Genomic DNA, 25,065 nt, shown 5'->3' with positions numbered 1-25,065 from the left:
TGCATGCACGGATTTGCTCAAGTGCTTTTGAGTGCAGTTGGCAGTTAAGTTGGTGTTTTGGCAAGCCAAGCCACCAACCCCTTTTCTTTTTATAAATTCTGTGCATGTTTTGTTTGTTTTAATAAAATATATATTGGAGGGGAAAACCAAGCCTTAACTTCTCCTTGTAAAACTTGTTTATGACGCCTTGTTGTGAGAAAATATGATTTACATCTGTTGCTCAGCATAACTATGCCACCCCTATATACTTTGAAATCGCACATGCCAAAATCTGTACAATTAAATCTGCAGAATCTAGATATGGTCGAAAAACAATGACCAAAAGGCAGTGCTAAGTCATCAGCTTCTCGTTCAATAGCGTCTAATCGCAAGCACCCAAACACCAGAATTGCAGACATTCACAACTTTTGTGAAGTCACCAGTAACATACAGATGACTCCGAATGTTGAGCTCGTAGGCAGCAAGCCGACACACAATACTTTATCCACTACCAATATTCCAGATAACCTTTTAATCCAATGTTCAGCTGTTACATCGCTTGCGAGATAAAACTACTAACATTGTTTGACGCACCTCGATCACCAACAGCTCACCCGCATGAAGCAGAATGGTGGAACTTAACAGCTGATTCCAAACTAGCCATTTCTGTGGTGTAAGCCCTAAGGATCCTTCCATCAAAGCAATTCACCACACACAATCACCTATTATAATGACTTGCACTGTGGATCACGTACTGAGGCTATGCCTCAATGTGTGGCAACGCATTGTGCATTGTTGCTGTCACCAATAATGTTTTCTTCCTCTTCCTCGTCATCTTCATCTTCACCCCTTTCCTTTGCTAATCCAACCCGTCGCTGTCTATCGTTTCCTAACCATACAGCACAGCCTCTCTTGGAGCTAACACTGAGTGCAATCAATGCTGCCCTGATATCCCTCACAAACCTTTATGAAACTTTAAATGACGAAATGACTAAAAACAACAATATGCTCACTATATTGGTCAATGTGGACAAACGTATCAATGTTGTAGATGTATACACTAATGAAAAAAAGCTTTGAAACAAATCACAACAAACTCAGTATTAGCTGAACAGATCCTTTTACTAATTGATTCTAATGATCTCCCACATGGCATTTTGAACACGGCCATCGTACAGATTGCAGATGTGGCCCACGCTCATGCCTGTACAACAAGCAAGATTACTATTCTCAACCAGAGAGGTTCATTACTGAACATTAATGATGACAATTTACTTAAACTGCCAAAAGCAACATGTAATATTTTGCAAATAACTGTCCTCAAGGAAAATAAAAAAGACAGCCGGGCCCTCGTTTTCGCATTATACAATTTTCACTGCCATTAAAAACACCAAACAGTTAGCCACATTAACAAAACCAAAAAGCCTAAAAACCAAAGGTCTTTGCCAAAATCCTCCCAAGTCAGCGCACATAAGTTCATTCAATCTCTCACACTTCTCAACAAACACATCCAGAAAACTTCAAAAGCAATTTCTAGGGAATACACTAAAATAACGAGCGCCCGAAAAACAATAAACAGAATCAACTCTAATGATACTATCCCTTCAATAGCCACTTCAGTTCTGAATTATGAACCATTAAATGAGTTATTCTCAGAGTCTGAGAAAATGAATAATAATACTAATCTGGCTACTATCAAACTACTTTCACTACCCCCACCACATTCAGATAAACATCCAAATAAGGAGTTAATTTGGCCTCCCATAAAACATCATTATACATTTTATACCCTTGAACAAGGAAGAAAAGATCTTGCTAACAGGGCAATTGCAAATCTAAATTCCTTATGCCCCAGGTCCATAAAGCATGCAAACACTGCAACAAGGCAACTCTTCAATGGACACTTGCCTAACAATCCCCAAATTACCAATCTTATGCTGCCATCTACGGCAAATGCCGTCCCTGAAACAATCACAAGCTTGACTGGTAGTCGCCAGAAACATCACCCCCAGATTGTCCAAGATGATCACTATTTAATTCTACAATGCAGGGGAGGGGACTTTCCCATTTAGACATTAAATAGATCCAGTATCCTTGCTACTTTCAATTATATTGACTGATTTGATGATCTTTGTTCTTTGGACATATCTTTAGTGGAATTTCCACAATACTCAGACCTAACGCAAGTGAGAAAATGGTTTCCATCAGGCGTTGTGTTATATAGTCTATGGAAAGCAAAAATGGCACTTGTTCCAAATCGGCTTTCATTTGCCACAAGATTACTCTTGCAAGGACAAAACTCTTGCAATTCAAGATAATTACATCCATATTGATCTTAAAATGTATTTGATGCTAATTTGATGCTAGAAATAACATGTGTGAAAGGTGCATTTTGAACTTGGCGCAAGGTCATCTCCGAGCCCTTGAATGTTCAACATGACCTACAACATTGATCAGGCATGATATCACTAGCATCATGGAACACGAGAGGTTTCAAACACCTGCTCTCTGGTGAACACAATTCTTTGGCTGACTTTAATGTCTTTCTTTTACAAGAAACATGGCTTAGCAATGCACCATTGTGGAACGAACATGTGTTATCCATATTACTCGCTTTAACACATGCCCGCAGTGGACCCTCATCTGGCATGATGACTGCCTCGCATGAAATCTAATGTTTCCTTAGAACCATGGGCTGCACGGAATGCAAATATACAGCTGGTAAAAATAAAGTCAAAATCAGTTGCAAAGAGAGGTTTTGAGGTGCTTCTGGAACCGGGGATCATTCTCCTCAAGTTTCAGGGTGGCAGGGAGAATGTTCCATAGGGAGGCCCAAGCCGAAGAAAGAGATCTACCACCAACTTGTTGTTTGGAGATGCGACTGACCCTGAGGGAGTTGGAGGCGGAGGAGCCTAGAGCTCAAGATGGAAGATATTTAGGAAGAGAGAGTTGAGGGTATTGAGGCCCCAGGTCCCAGAAGGCCTTGTGGACAATGCAGAGGGTTTTGAACTTAATCCTCGCAGCCACTGAGAGACAGTGCAGAGATTTCAGTCCTGGAGAGATACGATCTGTGAGCATGAGGTCAAGGACAAGTCTCACAGTCCTGTTCTGGTTGAGTTGCAGAGGGCAGAGAATAGAAGCAGGAAGATTTAGAAAGAGCCTGTTGCAATAGTCCAGCCTAGAGAGAACCAGAGCTCCGGAGACAGTGAGCTTCTGGGGGAAGGAGAGGAAAGGAAGCATACCTCTGAGGAGGTGCAGCTGGTAGTGTGACTTCTTAGAGATGCCATAGATGTGAGGAGAGAAGGAGAGTGTGGAGTCGAAGATGACCCTGAAGTTTTTAGCCTCACAGGTAGGAGCAGGAAGAGGGCCAAGAGAGGCCAGCCAGAGAGTGGCAGGAAAGGAGGGAGCGGGTGTGCTGATGAGGATACTCACGGTGAGAAGAGGTGACTGAGGGTAGCCTGAAAATTAGCTGAGTGTCATCCGCATAGCACTGGAAGTTGGGGAAGAGCACGGCAATGCGGAGGGCAAGAAGTGCCAGGTATTGGTTGAACAGCCAAGGAGAGAGGTTAGACCCCTGGGGAACACCACAAGTGTAGATAGAGATAGAGATATAAGAGAGGAAGGAACCAAGTTGAAACTGGGAGGGTCGATCAAAGAGGAAAGAAGTCAGCCAAACCAGGGCCTGACCACTGATCCCCAGGTTATCACAGAGACGGTTGAGCAGGATGGCATGGCATGGGAAGACTCCAGTGGCGAAGGAGTGGTTGCAGAAGTTGGCTAGGGCAGGAGCCACGGAGTCAATGTGGTCCTTGATGCTTTTGGAGGAACAGGGATGAACCTGTTTTGATAAGACTTTCATAGATCGGACTTGTCTAGAAACCTTGTCTGGGGACAGCAGGGAAAGGCAGAGAAGGAGGGAGGAGAGGTGGCCAAAGAAGGGCCAGAGGAAGAGCAGGGAGTAGATTGGGGAAGGGGAGAGGAGGAGCGAGTGGACAGGATGGCCTGCCCTGGGAGGGTTGGTCAAGACTGGACAGAGGACCAAGAAGGGTAGGGGAGGGCTTGGGAGGCGGAGAGGAAGAGGGAGAAGTAAATCCGGGGTCAGGGAGGGAGAGAGGTGCACAGTGGGGTTAGGTTGGCAAAACAGGCACAAGTAAGCAAAAAGGCCCAGAGGGTCTTCCCCAAGGCACCCGCTCACCTGCTCAGCTCGAAGGAAATGCGAGCAGGGAGCACACGGGCCGTTAGACCCAGGCAGCAGCAACAAAAGTCACAGACCAATCAGGGTGGGGCAGGGTTTGGGAGGAAGGAGGGAGTCAAAGAGGAAGAGGGCGATGAAAGTCCGGGTCGGGAGGGAGAGAGGTGCACAGCATGGCTTGGAGAACTATTATCATGATTATCAGTGTATTCTATAAAACATGCTATGGGGGGACCTATTTGATTGCAAGCGTAACTCAGTAACATTAGCTGTAGACATTGTTTAAATTCTTTAAAACTTGCCGTTGGTTAAACTGGCTATTTAACATGTTGTCATTTGGTAAATAATGACATGGAAATGCTGAATTTTAATTCTTAGTCTGGTTTAACCAGAATCATACAAGTGTATATGGTGATATTGCTATCCTTCTAAGATGTTAGGATTTTGTTTGTTTGATGAACATATTATGAACATGTGCTATTAGATATGGGACCCACTTAGAATTTTTTCTTTTTTTTTTTTTACATATGGCTTTTCACCAGATTCACACAACTCATCATCCCTTCAAGGTCTTGGGACTTTTATATGACAATTGTATGTATTGTGAATATATGTCTTAGATATGTATTTCATTTAACGCACTTGAAATTTTAAAAATATTAACATTTATAAATGACGATAACATCATTATAGCTATCTACGCTTAGTTTACAATCTGTTTAAATATGTGTTTTAGCAAAAATAATTTTTAAGCTTTAAGATAATCAAAACGTAAGAAGCCTTCTAATGAATCATGTATTTCGTAGTCAAACAGTCAAATGTAACGTGCATAATTGCTCAAATAATGGATTGTGCAGTTCTGATTTTTAATGATCTTTTAACTATTTCAGAGGTTGTAAATCATCCATCTAAAATAAATAAATAAATAAATAAATACATAAATAAATTTGACAAATGTTACAAAGGTATTCTACTAACAAGTTCAATCAGTTTGTTTACTTACATGAGAGAACGTTTGTGATGTGTTTGGAGGAGAGTGGAGACACACTTCACATGCAGACATATTTGTAGAGAGTTTGTTTCAAACATGCAATGTGACTCTCGTTATTGCAGAGAGTTGATGTGGCTATAAAGTGAAAGGCAACAGGATTCGCGAAAGAGGAGTAATCTGAAAATCAAGAAGAAGTGAATGAGATATGTTAGGACAGTTAGGACAGTATTCAGTAGAAGTAAGAAATCTGGTTTGGAAATTATTATTATCATTATTAGGACATGTATTGAGCTCCAACCTACCGTTGTGAATCAGCGGAGTGCTATACAATCATAGGGGGAAGGACATAGGGGTTGAAGCAGAGAAAAAAGGTGCAGAGAGCTCACATGGGAGGGTAGGCAATTGGCAGCCTGGGGGAAGACAATGGGGAAGACAGTGGGGAGCAGATAACTGAGGGTGAGGAGTGCAGGTCGTGTGGACCTAGGTGTTAAGGAGTTGCCATTCTTTGAACAGGAAGGTCTCCATCTCTTTCCTGAACTGTAGAAGTGATAGGATAAGTCTGACATTGACAGGGGGGATGTTCCAGAGTCTTGGAACATAGACAGAGAAGGCCTATCTTGTGGTTCTTTCCTTGCTGCACTGTTGTAATTCAAGTCTGCAGATTTAATTACTTGTGTTGGACTGCAGGCCTCTGTAGAGGCTGGGTTTGTCAGTGAGGTAGCTTGGGGACTTCAGAATGACAACCTTGTAGATGATGCAGCAGGATTTGGAGATTAAACAGTCTTTCAGTTGGAGCCAGTGCAGTTCGATGAGGGACAGGATGATGTGATCTAATTGGCAGAGACTTTAATGAATCTTGCAGCATGCATGACACATTTCAGTGGTGCACGGATAGTCACAGGAAGGCCTTCCAAAAGGGTGTTGACAGAATCCAGGTGGGATAGGACCACCGCTTGGACGGCGGATCTGCAGTTGTTTTCTGGGATGAAGGGCTTGATTTTCAGCGTGAGACAAAGTTGGTACCAGGCCATTTATGCTTTGCTTGCTATGTGCTTTTTAAATGTGAGATGTCGATGGTGAACCCAAGGGAATTGGAACAGCTGGGGTGTTAATCTCGCGAGATTCATACAAGAAGGCCAGGTCTGGATGTCAAGTTGTTCGGTGTTGTTGATCAGCAGTAGGAATTCATTTTTAGAGGGCTTGAGCTTCAGGTAAGCACTGGAGATCGAGTACTGGATCAAAGTGAGGCAGTTCTTGAGCCTGTGGAAGTCTTCGGTAATGGATATCTTGAGGTAGGTCTGCATGTCATATGTTAATTGGTGAATGTGGATTTTGTGTGAAGAGAGGCAGGTTACGAGCGGTTCCATGTAAAGATTGAAAATCACAGGGGAAAGGATGGATCCTTGCAGGAATCTACAGGTGTTGTTGATCTGGCAGAATCCATTTTTATGAACTGCTAGCATTGTGCAAGGTAGGATTTGAACCAGCTGATGATGATCTTACTGGTTCCCATGTAGTGATGTACATTGTTGGTGAGTGTCTGGTGGTCTATTGTGTCAAATGTTGCTGAGAGTTCAATGAGAATTGGCAGGCAATGATCGCCATCATCGAGGACATTGTTGATCACTTTGATGCTAGCTGTTTCTGTGCTGTATCTGAGTCTGAACCACATAGGTGGGACTAAAGGAGGTTATTAGCATGTAATTAGGAAATGTAATTCCTTGTGCAATATTGACAAATACGTTTAGAGTCTTAAAGAAGTTCTTACACGTTATACAACAATGATAATGTACAATGACAAATGAAGATGCTGCAGAAAATGTATGACTGTGGCGTTTGTGACTTCTGGGTCACTCACTGGCTTGTCTTAAGAAAGGGAAATGTGAAGAGTCAGTTTTGCAACATGCATATGCTGACTGCACATCACATCAAAATACACTACCTTCTTCCTTATCTGTATCAGTGCAAAATACCATATATGTCACTTGCACTGTTAAATATGTCGTTCACTACTGGAAATGTAGAAAGTTTACTATCTACACTTGAGATGGTAAAAATAACTCATTTGAAAAAATTATTTGTATGTAGAACAACCACTTTTTGGAAGTCGACATGATGATCATTTGGATTTGAAAGGATCTAGTTGTTCATGAATATGGAAAAGTAATGACAATGTTTGAGTCTACTTCGACAAAAGACCTGACTTTGTTAATGTGTCCTGTCAACATACACTCTACAGACAACAAGTACAAAAAGTGTAAATTGAAGAGAAAGTAAAAGACTCTGTAGAAGATGTTCCAATCCAACATCACCTACATCCTAGGGGACAACCTCAAAATGAACTCAAGAGCCATTCTCCTAGGGTACCTCAACTTAGGCTTTAGAGACCCCAAAGACAAGAAAGGCAAGGCCCTTGCTAAAACACTCCTAGATTTAGGCTTCACCCAACTAGTCAACAACCCGACCCACACTAAAGGTTGCATATGAGATTGGATAGCAGATCACAACTGCACGGCCAACATCATCTCTAACACTCCACGCCCCTGGACTGACCACAATCTACTGCACTTCTTTATACCCTCAAAAGCAGGAGGGAACCTAAACCCACCTGCCCCAGCCACTACTTCAAGGTAAAAAAACTACTCATCGTGGACGAAATCATCTCTCTCGTTAAAACCTCGGTTCTAGTTCAACCTACATCTAACAACCCCACAGAACTAGTAGAGCTTTACAATACCACTCTTAAAGATGTATCAGACGTGGTAGCCCCAATGGAAGAGAAAAAAGCAAGAAGATACTTCATGCAAACTCGTGGTTCACACAGGAACTCCTTGACGTGCGAACCGCTAAACGAATAGCACTAACCTCATGGCAAACAAACACTTCCACAACCACAAGAGACACCTACCTTGCAATCGCTAAAGAATATAAAAAGGCAATCTCCGGAGCCAAAGCTGCCACATATAACTCCAGAATTGAGAAAGCCAACTCCCAATCCAAAGAGCTATTCGCCATCTACAATGAGCTAACCATCTCCCTACCACACAACCCGCCGAGATAAACAAAACATGGTGTAACAACATTCAACATGCCATTTTAGATAAACATTAAAACCCTCCAGAACAAGATTAAAACTCAATTCAAAAAGCTGCCTAAAGCCACTTCACCCACATCAAAAACCCCAGCCACCCTCCCAGCCGCAAGCAGTCAACATGACACAAGCACACCCAAACTCTTTGCATTCAGTGAAGTTACAACCTCTGAGGTCCTATTGACCATGAAGCATATCAAAACATTGTAATGTAAAGGGGACCCATGCCCAGCCAACTTAGTCAAAGATTGTGCACCAACCCTGGCCCCATGTGTCACCACCTTCATTAATGCCTCGTTCACCACAAGCACTGTCCCACTCGCCCTTAAGGAAGCCTGGGTTCGGCCACTACTAAAACAAAACTATTCTTGACCCTGTCTCCCTAACAACTACCATCCAATTACCACCGTGCCATTCCTGCTGAAAATCTTGGACAAGGCTGCATATCTACAGATTCAGTCTTACCTGGAAGCACACAACATCCTTGGTAAAAGACAGTCTGGCTTCCGCCCTCGTCATGGCACTGAATCAGCCCTACTCAACCTCAAGAATCAACTACTCGAGGCCATGGACAAAGGCAAATCCTCACTCCTCCTGGATCTCACGCAATCCTACTGGTTAGCCTCAAAGAGTCCCTAAAAAAACTAGATGATATATACAGCTCCTTCAGTATTGAGAACACTGTTATTACAGCCTCTGCTGCAGTGAAAACATTTGGTGTATACCTTGACTCCACCTTATCAATGGAAAGGCAAGTCAGCGCCATCTCATCATCGGCTGCAATCACAACAAAAATCACAAATGCAGTGAAACCCCACCTGTCGCCAAACAACTGCCTTAACATCGCCAGAGCCACCATAGGCGCAGAGTTAGACTACTGTAACATTCTACTTCTAGGCACTTCCACCAATAACATCAACAGACTACAAACTGCACAAAACAACGCCCTTAGAGCTGCCCTCAGTATCCCAAGGAGAGAACATATCTCCCATGCGAGATAAGATGTCCACTGGCTCTCCATCAAAGAATGCATAACAGTCAAGGTCCTCGCGATCACTCACAGATGCCTCTATCAGACTTCCTCAGCCTACCGAGCAGAAAGAATATGCCAGGCTCCAGCGCACAGACCAAAACGAGACGAGTACTCTCACCTACTCTCAGTCCCAACTTTTAGCAGAGCCAAAGCTGGCAGCACTAGCTTTGACGTTCTAGCCCCAAAAGCTTGGAACACCCTCCTGCGCAGCTTAGGAAATGAAGAATCCCTCACAGTGTTCATAAAAATGCTAAAAACTGAATTCTTCAACTAGAACGCTTAACATATTGTCTCGAACTCTGTTCCTCTGCAACCCCGGAACGCCCTTCAACAATGTCATTGAGTTTATTACTGCCTTTGTAATGTCTGTCCTAAACCTGTTAAGTGAATATTCTGTAACAGCGACACAATGCCCCTGGGCCGCTGGGTGCTTTATAAATCCAAATAAAAAATGAATGTTTGGAAGGACTTGTATATGTATTTCTTTACAGAACAGCGATTCAAAACAAGTGAGATTCTATTTCCATTAAAACACTGTTTGAGTGTTTTAAAAAGAAGTTCGATTCCTACCCGGAGCGTATTGAACAATTTGAAGGTGCCTGGAATTACTGATGTGTTTCAAAATCTGAAAAAGTTTGAAGTGATTGCATTGCACACTGTTCATTTGTTCCAGGTTATTGTTAGGCTACAAAGACATCAAAGCTTCCTAAAAAGTCAAAAGGTAAAGTTGTGTATATGCCTCTCAACTTGATGCTTACACTCTTGGAGTGAAATGTGGCATTAATGATTTTTTGTTTTAGTGAATGGAGTTGCAACAAAGGACAATAAAGTATGTCAACAGATTATACTTATCAGAAAGATAAGGGAGCTTTAGAGTTTCTAGTGAAGCACAAAGACCTGTATGTCTGAATGTACCAGGCCTTTCTAAACTTGATGGTGAATTAACAAACAAGAACAGTGAAGGTCAGTTTCATGGTCTAAGTGTGGCAGAAGGGAATAGTTAGTTGTGAGCATTACACTATTCATCCTCTACACTTACGAGAATTGATGGATGGCAATATTGAGTTATATCAAATGAAACAAAGAAAAGGTGCACCAGATCAAAATACGCCAGCTACGTATTGTTTCCATATGCTTTTTGCCACTGGAAAATTAGGCATATTGGATGATCAGAAAATCCCAATTTCTTCTTCAGAATATCGTTGTACACATATTTATTCTGAGGATTCCAGATTCCACAACAATATTGAACATACTTTACACTTACTGTATAAAAGTTCATTTTCAACACTATGCTATTCTGTTGCTCATACATTTCAGACAGGAACTAGATGTCAAAGTGTTTCTGCAAGTGAGATGCTGAAGCAGGTAAAACAAAAGAATGACATTCTAGAATGCAACATTACCAATATCCTTGCCACCATGAGAGGAATTAAAGTATATTGCTATAGAAGACATTCTGAGGTTAGGAGCATGCTCCGAATCTTGGGTCATCCAACTTGGTTTGTGACTAAATTGTGCCGCGTATGGCTAGGATGATCTTGCAGAGAGTATTTGAGTAAGTAATCCAACTAAAGAAGTTATAGTACATATGGCACCCGCAGAATAGTGTGGAATGGACCCTGATAGTGGATCTAGATTCTTCCATAACTGATTTTTTACAAATGTTACATTTGTATGTAATTAAGAAAATGGTTCACTATGTACTGTGGAATATTACATTTTGAGGGAAGAGTGCCCGGCACATGGATCTCCACATATACATATGCTTTTGTGGATCAAATATGCTTCTCAGTTTGGTGAAGACAGTGATAGCTGTGTTATACAATTTATTGAAAAAATGTGTTACTTGTTCTATTCCTGGGCATCATGTTAATTTTGATCTACAGAACAAGTAGGAAGGTTTCAAATGCACATGTGTGTAAAGTATTATCAAATAAAATATAAAAGTAAAGACGCTAAGTGCAGATTTGGATTTCCTAGGCCTGTTCCCTAGTTGGTCGAGCAAATCGTTTTTTTTACATCTGTTCACACCATTTAATTGGTAAATCACTGAAGAATACATATCACTTAAAATGAGACAAGACATGTTGATTTGTAATTGATTATATTTGTGTAATTGCTCAGCTTTGGAATGCTAATACTGCTGTACGGTATATTGCAGATAACACAACCAATAGCTGTTGCTCGTTATGTCACAGCAAACTTGACAACAGCTGAAAAGAGCAATATAGCTGAGGTAGGGGCTGACTTATCAGCAGACAAAATGTTTTGTCAGAAACATCTAAGCTTTGGTCTAAAAATGCTCTCTCACAGAGAGGGTAGAAACTATAAATCTGAAGATCGGCTAACTAGTTTGCCTCTTTATGAACGTAGCATCATCGTACTTTGGCTAAGTCTTGGTCTTGAATTAGCAGAAAACACGTACTAAACCTATGACTGAAAATGAACAGTTATCTGAAAGTGTGCATGATAGGTGCAGAGATTTTTATATAATAAAAATAATAATTTAATGTATAGCTATTATCCAAATATGTTTTTAAATGTGGAATACTTTTGCTTGTATGAAGTAGCAGAATGCTACTCATACCCGAACATGGAAGAGAATAATGACAGTATGGTTCAATGTACATAGATATACTGCTTGTCTGGTGAGACATGGAAATGTAAGTCTCATTAACCACATGAAGCTGACTTGCCAAACTGCAGAGAATAAGGAATTATTTTATTTGTGCCTTTTGCAGTTGTTCTTGAGATAAAGAGAGTGATCTGCTTGGGAGTTTTGAAACTTATGAATAGTAATTTCATGCAAATAAAGAATATATTAGATACCCAAAGATTGAACAGTACTTGCAACTATTGCACAAAGAATTACGCCAAGAAGAACTATTGGCAGCTGAATTGGCAAGGGAAACTCCTGGGGACCGTCAAAATATACTGAAGGAAGTGAAAATGTGTTCGGAGAGCCAATTATTCAAACAGATGTTGAGCTCATCATGGAATAGTGGAGAATGCACTCGAACAAAGAAAAATTTCACATAAACATGTAGAGGCATTAGTAACTACGCTAAATGAAGAGTAAAAGGAAACTTAGAATTAAAGATAGGCTCTTGTAAAGTGTTAAACATATTAAGCATGAATGTTCCTGGGTCCACTACAACCCGTTATCGATGTATGTTAGTGGGGAGACTGCAACAGGAAAATCTCTTGTAATTAATGCGTTGAGAGCAATGATAAAAGACATGACTGATTGCTATCTGTCATGTACTGTGACTGCTCCCAGAGGTTTAGCAGAATTCAATATAGGTGGTGCTGATTTACATTAAATGTTGATGCTACCAGTGGAGCATGACAATAAATGTGAACATCGAAAGCTTACATCAAATATAGCGCACGAAGCAGGAAGAGTTCTGAGAAAATTACATTTCTTGATTTTGGATCAAGTAAGTATGGTGACTAACTTGATGCTAGCTTTCATTCACTTGCAAATGCAAATGCAAGAGGTTGTGAGGACTGACTATCAGGTTTTGTTTGGAGGCATGTCCTTGTTATGGGGGATTTGTAACATTAAACTCCTGTGAAAGTTCAACCAGTCTTCAAGATTCTTCAATCAAAGGTGCCTTGAAACATGTGTGCATAGGCGCCATACAAATGTCCAATACAATAAAATGAAAGGATAGTCAAAAAACTAAAGGTAACATTGGTAATGTGAATCTTTAGAATTATTTTGAATACAACAAGCTTACCATCAAGATGAGGCAGTCTGAAGATTTAGGCCCTAAGTCATGTAATTAGTTGCATGCAAAACAGGGATTTGCATGACATTCTGCACACAAATCACTGTGTGATGAAAGGGGATTTGAGGGCAGAATGGCACACACATCCCTGTTTTACATGCAAATAATTCCATTCATCAGTGCCTTATGGTATACAGAATTTTTTTTTTTAAATGTGGATAGGTTTGTTTGATGATGATATGAAAACAGTCTTAAAAGGTGGACTGGCTTCTAACATGTTTCATGCAGGTTGCACTGGACTTGATGCCATGTTAAATCTGCAAGCAAAGAACATTACGTGTGTTGCTTTGATGTGTAAACTTGCAGAGTGCGAAAAGTTTGGATCTATAATTATGCTCTCTGAGAAGCAAAACATTATAGAGATAAAATGTTGCCAGTTTTAGATAGACAGTTTATGCCACTAGAATTAGATGAAAAAACAAAAGCACGATTAACTCAATTAGAACAATCAATTTAAAAACCAAAAGGTAAAGAGTCCGTTTTCAAACGGTGAATAAATGCACGGCTAATGTTAAAGTGGAACCTCAATGTTCTGGTGAATAGAGAAATGGGAGAGTGACTACATTTGTCACTTTTACTCACAGTACAATTCTAGAACATATGTTGGTGAGATTTGATTGTGTAGAAGAACCTCAGTTGATTTGTCACACTTCTGAATGTTTCATGATTTTTAAAGATATCTTGGTGAAAAGAGAACAATTTCCAGTGTGCTCTGCTTATGCAATAACTGTGTGTAAATCACAAGGATTGAGTTTAGAAGCTATACTGATAGACGTAGGTCACACTGTGTCCATAGAAGGACATGTCTTACATGTTGGGCCCCTTACATATGCCCTTTGGAAATGAGGACAGTGAAATACCTGAGGGTATCTCACATAGCGAACCTCGAGACACACTTATTCAGGTGGCCAACGAAGGGTTGATCTTCTCAGATTCCAACTCTAAGGGTGAAAGAGCAAGAAAGGCTTACTGGGATGGGGAGGCTCAGGGTGGTACTAGAGGGAATAACCCAAGGGAGATGCAGTATTGTGCCGGAGAAGGAGCGGAGGGTGAGATCCCTGAAATCGTTATAGGCTGTATTACATCTGCCTCCCTTCCTCCCATTAGTTCTCAACTGTCCTAACCCGATGTGCCCTTCCTATCTGCTAAATACCGAAGGAGCACGAGCCTCATTGGAATCAAAAACCGCTTCTCTCAGAATCTGTGTTTTCCTTTTTCCTATTTGAATACTCTCAATCATTCTTCTACTCGTCCCACTGATAATTATTTTTAACACTCCCAACCTGCTCAGATAAAACATGGCAGTTCCCACAATGCCCTATGTTCTGTTATCCATCCCGGTCAAGCTGGCCCATTTCACAAATCTTTCCTATCCAGTCCCGTAGGATACTCTGACATGCCAACACCTTCCCTTCCCAATAAAAACACTATAATCTACGATAACACCTTATCCCATCCTACCACACAGAATATGTACAAACTCTATCTTTCCCCTTTTCTGACACCCACACTTATCCACGATGTAGAAAACAACAGACTTGTAGTAAAACAGTTTACATAACATGTCCTGGTACGAGGGTCAGACAAAGACAGGCAATTGACTTAAAGGATAGTTCCGGGACTTTTTTTTTATTGTCCCTACGGTTCGGCCATGTGTTTTTAAGCATAAATCGGTAGATCGTAGAAAACTTTCCTATGGACCTTACCTGACTTTTCGTCCATTAACGCACTCGAAATCAGCCGCCATTTTCTGATAATCCTATCATTTCCCCCCATCGCCCTGGCTCACCTGCTTTTGCGGCACTAAATCAAATCCCCCGCCCCTGAGCCTGACATCAGCAGACGCGTACCGCCCATTTCCCAACGCCAAAGCACGTTTCGTGTCAACAATCGCTGCGCCTCAGCTAATGAAGTGTCGCCATGGAAATGGCAGGACGCCTCTTTCCTCAATAAGTATAAACACACCGTTTCACAACACACAGCAGCAGATTTTCGATTCCATTACTCTCTCTGTGTTACTTTGAGTATTCTGTGACTCGTTTCTGTGCTCTGGTCAGCTACCTTCGCCGCTTCTAGGCCTTGTGAACACCTGTACCATCTCTGTAAATTATTTTACTTTCTTTACCACACAATGGCTACAATAATGCCGTATATGTACGAGCCCGAGTACACCGAGGAAGAACTACTGGAAAGGCAAGCACGCGAAAACGATGGGGATTCGGACGGCAGTTGGGAGGACCAGTCAACGGATGAAGAGCCTGGACCATGTCGCATGGACGGCGTCTCCACCTGGTGCACGTGCAATCGGTGCGAGCTAATGCCAACTGAGGAGGAGAACTGCTGCTGCCGTGAAAATTCCAGGTGCTTGGCCTACATTTCGGAAGGCGAGCCAAGTCCGCAATGCATCACCGAGCTGCCAGAGTTCAGGGAAGCCTGCCTCTCACGGACCGTGTTGAGGATGATGATGGTGCTTATGCACGAACTTTGCGGCACTGTTCGTCCGCGTAATCCGAGTAACGAGTAAGTATACTCTGGTTTTGATGTCAGTGATGCCACTACTATTTCATGGTCGTCTCCCACATATAAAATTACATCTACATATCATTCGAATGCATGTAAATTGGTTCCATATTGTGCATTTTCTAGATAGAATTTTTTTCAAAGCAGAATGACATTTTTTACCTGAATCGACAGTGATAAGAAAGTTTTGTCATTTTAATACAGTTTGCATCTTTCTTTTTCACAGCTGGTACAGGCTGGTGGCCTATCGTTGCTTCACTTGGTGGCTTCACGGGAGGCTCGGACACCGCGTTCAGAGAGTAATACCTGCCTGTGCGGTACTTGCCATTAGACAACATTTCCCCAGCGACAGTGGACAATACCGCGGATTTTCCCTGGATGTGCTGCAACCGGAACTTTACAATGTGTAATGTTTATTATTTATGTTCAATTGAAATTAAGATCTAAAATAAAACCCAACATATATTTTAACAATGGTTGTTTTGATTTTTTAAATGAATCTAGTGTGTCTCCATTGAATAGTCTTCCTGTGCCTTGTCTTGTCACACCACATGTCTCTGGCCAGCATCCTCCCTCACGCTGGCCGCCCACCTTCAATCCACATAACCGTTGAACCCATATGCAGCAGACATACATATGTTATTTTGCGGGTTGGCATCAAGCCTCCCGGCCTTGCCTCCTCCCCCAAAAATACTTACCACACCACTTTGTTCAAGCGTTGGCAATAAAAGGCCGTTGGATTTTATTGATACAAAACATGGTTATAGGTAAATAATCAATATAGTTGATCATAATAAATCATCCTTTTGGGCACCGGGTACAGAGATGACCCCCTCTGGCCCGTGCCGCCTTGCCACCACAGGCCAGCCTGCTGCTGACTAACTGCCTAGGCATCCAGGGTCTCCAGGGTGAACTGCACCCATATATTCTCCTGGGAGGGTGGGGTATTTATAAACTCACCCCCCTGCCTTCCATGTACTAGATCCTGCAGCCTGCCTCTTACATGCAGTTAGATGGCCTCTCCTTGGTGAGGCCCTGCGGCAAACGAGTCTTGTCTGCACGACCACCGCCCCAATCCACCCCCCGCCCTATCAAAGGCAGTTCGCACCGGGGTACTTGTGCTGGCAAGTGGAGCTGTCAGGGAGCGATAAAGGCCAAGAGGTGCCAAAGACCATGTACACGTCAAAGTGGTCTATAGAGCATGGGTTGTTGTTCCCATGTCTACCTCCAGACCCCGTGTCTCCTGCCAAGCATCCCCCCTCACGCTGGACGCCCCCCTGCAATCCACATAAGTGTGTCTCCATTCAGGAGTCTTCCTGTGTCTTATCTGCACGACCACCGCCCCAATCCACCCCCCGCCCTATCAAAGGCAGTTCGCACCGGGGTACTTGTGCTGGCAAGTGGAGCTGTCAGGGAGCGATAAAGGCCAAGAGGTGCCAAAGACCATGTACACTTCAAAGTGGTCTATAGAGCATGGGTTGTTGTTCCCATGTCTACCTCCAGACCCCGTGTCTCCTGCCAAGCATCCCCCCTCACGCTGGACGCCCCCCTGCAAACCGCATAATGCCACGACATATACACGTCATTCATTCACAAACACACCCCTGTTTCGAATTCTTTATAACCCACTTCATATTTCTAATGAGAACTTCTTTGCGCTTTGCTAGTCAACCCGTGAAGGTGCTGGTTGTCTGCTCTTCGTCTCTGTGAACTTCCGTGACCACTTCGAGGAAACTCGTTCGTTTGCAACCTGTGAACTGCTCCCTGTTCGACGACAAGAAACTACTCTGATCCCTGCATCTAACTGTTTGTTCGTCAAGGTAAGGCCATGTACCATAATCATTTTGCGTCCAATTTTTAATTTATATCTATTTGCTAGTAGTCATCAAATTGCATCCATGTTTTCTTTTCGTTCAAGACAGTACATGCAAGGAACTAGTCACATGTTCTGAGTTTAGTCAAATTATTTTTCTATTTTTTTAAAGTTATTCAAATACTTATCCGCATGTGAATAACGTGTATAGTTCCAAGAACCAAAACGAACCTTGCATTGAACCTTTTATGTGTCATTTAATTTTTTAACACATTGGTATTCATAGAGAATTCTTGATCTTTACTTTTCAGAACTTTCCACAATGCCTGCCTGTTCCATTGGCGGTTGCCCTTCGAAGACCCATAATAAATCTGAAGGTACTATAATGCATGTTTTCCCTAAGACAATAGATCAGATAAGAGAATGGGTCCGATATTGCGGATATCCACCGTCTGAGCTTGAAAGTAGAGTCCTAGAAGTCTTTGCGGACAAGAGGGGTGATCAATACCGCATCTGCAGCAGGCACTTTAGCTCAGACATGTACTCCACATCATTGCTAATAAAGAAGAACACACCGCGAGCGAGGCGAAAATTGCTCCCAACCGCTATTCCCACTCTATTCGTCCACATCCCTCCACTGGTGAGTCAAGTTTACGGATTTAGCTCTCGGCCTTGCGGTAGTGTGTAGCATTAGCTAACAATAATTTCCCCATTTATGTATCCACTCAATATGAAGGCAGAAGATTCTCCATCCGTTTCGTTATTGCAGTCATCAGCCACTTCAAGCGCCTATCGGGTAATCTTACTTAGCTATTCTGCCACTGACTTGTTTTAGGCATGTAAATCAATAGTTTTAATTTATCGTGTAATTATTTTACCTAATGGTACACCCTAGTACTCGTCCTCTAGTCTTTGTTTTCAGTTATAATTATTGTTATCCAAAATAATGCAAGTACTGTCTTTCAGGGAGATGCTGAGGAGTCCAACGCATTGACGACAACCGTTGATGTCACTCAGATGCTCGAGGTACGTTTCCGGACAGTTCCATCGATGTAGATCATCAGATCTTGCATTCTTGTAGCATGATTGTTACACACAATGTTTCTTTCGTTTTTAGCCATTGATATGTCCTTCGGTCGTCGCCCTCCTATGTGTCTTCTTTTTTCAATATTGTGTTCATTACTAATGAAAGTCCTATGTTTCAGGGAGTCGATGGAGCATTAGTCCAAGAAGAAGGGGGAGCATGCAGTTACGGGTCGGCGCAACAGCTTGCAGAAGTGTGCACCACAGTTACATCGTCCCTTGATGTTCTTATGCATTTCGAGGTATGGATACTGACAGTTCGATCAAGCGAAATCATATGACGTGATTACATCCCCTATACTTCCTTCTTTATTAACGCAAGTACTATGTTTCAGGGAGATGACGGAGCTTCTTCTACAAGAACATCACCCCTAGTAGTTGATGCAGATCTCTGGGTGGTGACACTTCCAACGATCGAGCAAATGGAATCATATTTAGATATCCATTATTTATTTTAGACAACTGATCATTTGTGCAGGTCTATTTAGATGAGCCGTTGACGCCTGCACAAAGTTTATGTTCTTTTTAACAAAATAGAAAACCATACTAATGCAATTACTGTGTTTCAGGGAGTTACTGAAGCATCATCTTCAATAATATCATCAATGGAAGTCTATGAGGAGCCCGAGGTATGGATCTTGACAGTTCCATCTAAGTAGATCAACAATGCGTGAATAATTGTCGTTTGAATGTTCTACACAAAGCGTTCATTCGTGTTTTGCTATTGAGATGTACGTGGGTATTGGGCCCCAAGTACATTTTGTGTTTTCAATATTATTATACATACTAATGAAAGTTCTATGTTTCAGGGAGTCGATGGAGCGTCAGTGCGTGATGGATGTGCTTATCATGAAAATATAGTCGTTGCAGCGCAAGAGGAAGTGGAGACATGCACACACGAGTCGGAGCAACAGCGTCCTGATGTTGAAGTTCGAGGCAAGAAAGTTTCAAAGAAAAGAAAGCAAAAGAAGGTTAGTGTCCTGGTCACTATATTATGTTGTTTTTCACTGTTAATAGTTCAATACTGTAAGTTGTGTTTAAACTGAACATCCCTTTTCCAATCTGTCCTCTAGTTGCGAGTGGGTGTATGAACTAGATCTACACAGACAGTGAAGCGAACGAGAGATGTTGCTTGTCAAACCTTTTGGCAGGGACTTGAGACTGGAGCTGCATCGTGCCAATGGGAAGAATATGAAGTGATTGACAACGGAGCTATGCCACCACCAGCCATTGATAGTGAATGTCCTCCTGGTAGTTCGGATGCAGTCGGAGATCAATTCACAGAATCCACACCCGCAAAAACTAAGACCGCGAGAAAGTTGAAGAAATTGTTTTATTCACCCATCGCCGGAGAAGGAACAGATGTTGCTATGGAAGAGAATGAAGTGGACGACAATGAAACACCATCAATATCACTGAATATAGCGGAAGACGATATCAGAGATTCTACCTTTCATGTGAGTGACATCTCCTCAACGTTACAGGCCGAACCAGCTGGGATGCAGAGTGACAGTATAAGGAAAGAGGCCAAATTCATTGTATTCGATAGTTGTTTGATTGATATTATTATTCGGATGAAATGTGGGCATTCGTTTGGTGGAGAAGTATGTGGGGAGCCATTGATTAATGTGACTTGTGCAATTCGAGGCACTAACCTTAAAATACATGCCACCTGTACAAAATATCATCCTTTTTCATGGTCTGCACAACCCATGCTGGGGCAACTGCCAGGAGACAATCTACTTTGTGCAGCGGCTGCACTTTTTAGTGGTTCAAGTTTCAGTTTGTGGGAATCCATTTCATTGCGAAAACTCAGTTCTACAAATACCAAACCGATTATCTATTTCCAGCCATTAGCGAAGCTTGGAGAATGGAAAAAATGTCTATTGATAGTACATTCGCGGGCAAACTGTTCAGGCTAGCCGGTGATGGACAGTGCGACAGCCCAGGATTTTCAGCCAAGTACTGCACCTACCACTTTCAGGACATGGAAAGTAAGAAAATTGTGAGTTCGGTGGTCGTGCAGGTGTCACAAAGTACATCCTCAGTGGCCATGGAGAAAGTTGGCTTTGTAGCATCATTGTAGCATCATTGCAAGAACTACAATCGCGGGGAATGGTGATCGACCTGATAGCCACGGACAGACACGTTTCAATTGCCAAGACAATGAGAGAAGAGTACAAAAATATAAATCACCAATTTGACGTATGGCATCTTGCAAAAACAATCAATAAAAAAATGTCGGCTGCAGGTAAAAAAAAAGATATGCAAGGTATTTCACAGTGGTCCAAGTCAATCAGCAACCATCTTTGGTGGAGCTCAAAAACATGTGGAGGGTCGTTGGAAATTCTACTGGAAAAATGGCGGTCAGTAATGCTACACTGTAGCAACGTTCACCGCTGGACCACAAACCAACATTTCCACAATTGTGAACATGGCCATTTGTCCACAGAGGAGGCACGGAAGAAGAAGTGGTTGATTCCTTCATCACCCACTCACAAAGCCATTGAAAAGATTGTATTTGATAAAACTATAACAAGAGATTTGAGGGTACTCACGGAATTCTGACACACAGGAGATTTGGAGGTGTTCCACAATATGTGCCTAAAGTACAGGCCAAAACGATTGCATTTTGGCATGGAGGGCATGATAAATCGGACTCTTCTAGCGGTCTTGGCACATAACCATAATGTTGGCCGTCAACAAAGTAGGACGACCGGAACTTTAGGGACGCTTCGCTACAATAAGGCCTTCACTAAAAGAAGTAAACAATGGGTGATCAAACCAGTGTTTGAGGATATGCAATATGAGTTTATTGAGAGACTTATTGTTGATGTCCTAGATAGGCACATACATGGAGTTGTGAACGAACCTGTGCAGGGGACAACTGCATTGCCACCCAACATTGCCTCTGTTCCATGTCCACCTAAAGCAGAGCTCATTGAGAAATACACATCACGGTTTAAATGATTGTAATTTGATTGTCTGTTCTCTCGAGTCTCCTCATGTTGCAGGCCCATTGAATATGTATATCTATGTAATGTGTAAATAAAAGTGATTGCTAAGTGTACATGCAATGTGTCTCTCCACCCTTGCCCCTCCCTTCACCGTGCAGTTGTGCGAATCACCCGGGTGTCACCTGTGACTTTGCTCTGGAGTCTCCTCATGTCGCAGGCCCATTGAATATGTGTAGCTATGTATTGTGTAAATAAAAGTGATTGCCCAGTGTACATGCAATGTGTCTATCCAACCTTGTTAATTTGTGCATTAAATTAAACCAAACAGTAATATAAATCATTTTTCAAAAAATATAGAATGTCTCCGTATTTATGGTTCTCTGGGGCTGCAAATGCACGCAGACAAAATGCAAAGATGGAGTGTAAATTTCAAGTCCTGTGAGATGGCCTTACACTGAATGTAGCTAACTAGGAATGTGTGCTCGTTCAAAGTGAAGGTCAGCTGCTTTGATTTTTTGCTCGGGTGCCGGAATGGCCCACGACTCAGTATAAGGTTCTATTGTTATTTGACCTTGACAGGCCGGGAACATCCCGAAAGACTTCTTTTTGGGGGTGTGGTGCAATAACGTAAATGATAATGAATATAATTTCAGAAACGAAAGCCATTTAATGTTCGTTCATTAGAAGAAATAACGTCGGCATAGAAGGAATGGTATTTCGGGGCTGCCCTACCCTACGCACAGACACAATGGAAAATGCAAATATAATGTAAGTAACTCTTTAGATGAGTTTATACCGCAATTTAATTACTATACAGTAGCTTTAAAGACGGGTTAAGTTGTACTTGTTCGTTCTATGTGGCATATTGTTTTGTACCGCGCACTATCTTGAGGAGAACCATCTCCTTTTACGGAAGCACCTCAAAACCTTCCTCTTTGCTTCTGCTTTCTCTCTCCCTCTCCCCTGCTACAACTGGTCCACTGTCTGCGACCTCGGTCCTGGGCCCTTCCACTCTCCACCTGTACTGCCTCCCTGTCAACCCCTGCACTGGGGGACTGTCTCAGTATCCTACAGCCCCCCCTTCCCAGCACTTGTTCTGCACTTACCTTGCACTCGCCACCAGCTGGCCCTATGTATTTATTATTTTATGCTACTTACCTTGTACTCCACTTCCCCCCTCCCCTTCCCCTTGCACTTTTACCTTCCCCCTACCCCTGCACTTGCGCGATCAGAATGACACCTGGCCTAGTAGGATCGTTGTCTGTCTTCTCCTTGTTCCCCCCCCCTCCCTGCCTCGCCACGCCTTGAAACACTTGTGTATAGGCGCGTTGCAAATGCCATATTATATCATATCAGTGACGAAGTGGTCCACTGGCGCTCAGGGGGCTCTGAAAAAGGCGGAGGAGAGGGGGTGGGTTACTGGAAATGACGTATAATACCCAGTTGCACTGTCCTAGCTATGAAATAATTTCCCGACCTAATATATAAAATGAATAATTATAATAAAGATCTGATGGTGAGACTAATTTCATTTTTTATGTTTTTAAAACAGGTACATCCTTCATTTTTGTATGTGTCACGAGTACCAGACACCGGCGGATGGCTTTTTCAACCGCCAGATGCTTCTCCGCGTGAACAACGTTACCACCCTGACCATTTTATGGGACGATCGCCAAGTACAAGTATGCCCTTACGCGGTACTAATGGCTAGATCCAACATACATACCGTTGTGGTGGCCTAGTGCCTCGTTGTTGGAACAGCCATGCGATTATCAGTGCGACCGAAGAGCTTATTTTGTCGTAAACCAACACCCTGTGTACTGCACACGTACATCGCTTGCCTCAAGATGAACTATTTTGGATCGAGAGCAAAGAAAAATGCAAATCGCTGAATATTCTCTAAACATTTGATGTCAAATAAATGTACTTTACCAAATTTACAATCTTGCGGTTTGATTTAAAAGTACAGTTTCATATTCCGAATTGTGGCGCGCTGTGTTGTGAGCTGATCTGTGTTTGTTTCCGGGTTCTGTGTGGAGTCGCGTAGAAGACGCCTGGGCGCGTTTGCCTACGCAGCACAGTCACGTCACGGATAGAGGCGGGGAATATGAATGTTTTGATAAAGTCTGTTTCAGGGACGGGGGATTTGATTTAGTGCCGCAAAAGCAGGTGAGCCAGGGCGATGGGGGGAAATGATAGGATTATCAGAAAAAGGCGGCTGATTTCGAGTGCGTTAATGGACGAAAAGTCGGGTAAGGTCCATAGGAAAGTTTTCTACGATCTACCGATTTATGCTTAAAAACACATGGCCGAACCGTAGGGACAATAAAAAAAAAGTCCCGGAACTATCCTTTAAATCACACACACTTGAAGACCCTTCCTTTTCCCCATAGTGATAAAAGGTAGAGCAAGAGAGCAGAAGACGAGCACAGCAGACAGCACAACAAGACGGCTAACCAGGCACGGCAGTTCAAGAGAAGAAGAAAGGCGGCGGGAATCAAGAGGGTGGCGAGGACAGAAGTGACCTTGCCCTTTTTTGTCCCAAGCCCGCGTAACCTTTGTGGAAGTGAGCCTAAGACAGTGAACATTAGCGCAAGTGCCCTGCAGCAGATGTCAGCAGTACACGGGACAAGCCTATGCTGAGTGGAAGGTTTGAACCAAGTTCAATGAACTTTGAATGAACTGTAAAAGTATTATGGGAAACCAGCTGCAGAGGGAAACCGGCACCACATGGGTGATAACTCCAAATATTTGGATCAATTCCCATATGAGAGAAACTACATATACCAGAAGGCCATAGGAAGGCCATTGAAATAGGTCAAAGTGGTCATACTGAGCGTCAAAGAAAAATCCCCATATAATCGAAAGACTTTGATCTACAAACTGTGTGAAAGAAAGGGAAGTAAATCCTGCAGTTAGAGGAAACAAGGGAAGCAAATTCCACCAACACTGAACTGTGTAAAAGAGATAGCAAGAGTGAAACCGACCGAGGAATGCCAGTGAGTAAAAGAAACAGCAAGAGTGAAGCCGACTGAAGGATGCCAGTGGGAAGGGGGAAAGTCTAAAAGTTCCAGGAAACAGTGTGTTAACAGACGTGAACCCTGCCGAGGGATGTCCACTATGAACTGTTTGAAAATACATTGTAAAAACCAATGGAGAGAGAAACCCGCTAAAGAGAAGAGAAAGCCATAGTAAACCTGACAGAAGGGTATTGGCAGTCAAGAGGGGACTGAGCCTGAACGAGGGATATCCAGGGTTGAAGCTATCACCCAAAGTTGATTGAGAAATGAACTGTTGTATAATTTGTGGAATACGATATGTGAGGGGTCAGCGCCTGGAAGAGGGGGACGGAGGGGTAAAACAGTTACCCTACGTGAATTGTGGCTATGAATCGAGAAGGGTCAGCACCTAGAAGAGGGGGAGCTAGGGGTAAACCATTTTCACCCAAAAGAACATTCATTTGTTTTAATTATATTGAACACATCAGGCCTTCAAAGGCAAGAGACTTTCAAAGGAAACGAGACTTGGCCATCAACGGTCCTGAGAGCAGCCATTGGAACTGTCAACTTGTGCTGGAGAAGGCCGAGACTGTGCTTTGCTACAAGCTAC

This window comes from Ambystoma mexicanum, chromosome 5p (genome assembly GCF_040938575.1).
Source record: "Ambystoma mexicanum isolate Mex_15411 chromosome 5p, UKY_AmexF1_1, whole genome shotgun sequence".
Taxonomy (NCBI): domain Eukaryota; kingdom Metazoa; phylum Chordata; class Amphibia; order Caudata; family Ambystomatidae; genus Ambystoma; species Ambystoma mexicanum.
This window is presented reverse-complemented; position numbering follows the sequence as displayed.